The sequence below is a fragment of the Arachis hypogaea genome, chromosome 11 (genome assembly GCF_003086295.3).
Source record: "Arachis hypogaea cultivar Tifrunner chromosome 11, arahy.Tifrunner.gnm2.J5K5, whole genome shotgun sequence".
NCBI classification, from domain to species: domain Eukaryota; kingdom Viridiplantae; phylum Streptophyta; class Magnoliopsida; order Fabales; family Fabaceae; genus Arachis; species Arachis hypogaea.
Genome location: NC_092046.1, coordinates 108,408,964 through 108,410,025, shown reverse-complemented (window position 1 = coordinate 108,410,025; position 1,062 = coordinate 108,408,964). Strand labels below are relative to the sequence as shown.

The 1,062-nt window shown below is 40.5% G+C and overlaps 1 non-coding gene across 1 annotated transcript; it reads left to right on the top strand.

The window, feature by feature from the left end:
- The first annotated feature begins 640 nt into the window (after nucleotides 1-640).
- Nucleotides 641-748, top strand: LOC112725723 (small nucleolar RNA R71). The gene has a single exon (XR_003164811.1). It is a non-coding gene; the product is annotated as a small nucleolar RNA R71 (small nucleolar RNA).
- Nucleotides 749-1,062: the final 314 nt, after the last annotated feature.

Genomic DNA, 1,062 nt, shown 5'->3' with positions numbered 1-1,062 from the left:
TTCTAATGGAAGACCTTGTTTCATTCATGAAACTTACAGTGGCCTTAGATAGATCAGAGACTAGATTTGCTAAATTAGAAGCATTTTGTTCAGAGTTCTCTGTCTGTTGCTGAGTTGATGATGGAAAAGGCTTGCTATTGCTAAACCTGTTTCTTCCACCATTAGTAAAGCCTTGTTGGGGCTTTTGATCCTTCCATGAGAAATTTGGATGATTTCTCCATGTTGAGTTATAGGTGTTTCCATAAGGTTCACCTAAGTAATTTACCTTTGCTATTGCAGGGTTCTCAGGATCATAAGCTTCTTCTTCAGAAGATGCTTCTTGAGTACTGTTGGATGCAGCTTGCATTCCATGCAGACCCTGAGAGATCATATTGACTTGCTGAGTCAATATTTTATTCTGAGCCAATATGGCATTCAGAGTATCAACCTCAAGAACTCCCTTCTTCATAGGCGTCCCATTACTCACAGGATTCCTTTCAGAGGTGTACATGAACTGGTTATTAGCAACCATGTCAATGAGTTCTTGAGCTTCTGCAGGCGTTTTCTTTAGGTGAATGGATCCACCTGCAGAAGTGTCCAGTGACATCTTTGATAGCTCAGATAAACCATCATAGAATATATCCAGGATGGTCCATTCTGAAAGCATGTCAGAAGGACACTTTTTGGTCAACTGTTTGTATCTTTCCCAAGCTTCATAGAGAGATTCACCTTCTTTTTGTCTGAAGGTTTGAACATCAACTCTAAGCTTGCTCAGCTTTTGAGGAGGAAAGTACTTGGCTAAGAAAGCCGTGACCAGCTTATCCCAAGAGTTCAGGCTGTCTTTAGGTTGAGAATCCAACCATAATCTAGCTCTGTCTCTTACAGCAAAAGGGAAAAGCATGAGCCTGTAGACTTCAGGATCTATTCCATTAGTCTTTACAGTCTCACATATCTGCAAGAATTCAGTTAAGAACTGAAAAGGATCTTCAGATGGAAGTCCATGAAACTTGCAGTTCTGCTGCATTAGAGAAACTAATTGAGGTTTCAGCTCAAAATTGTTTGCTCCAATGGCAGGAATGGAGA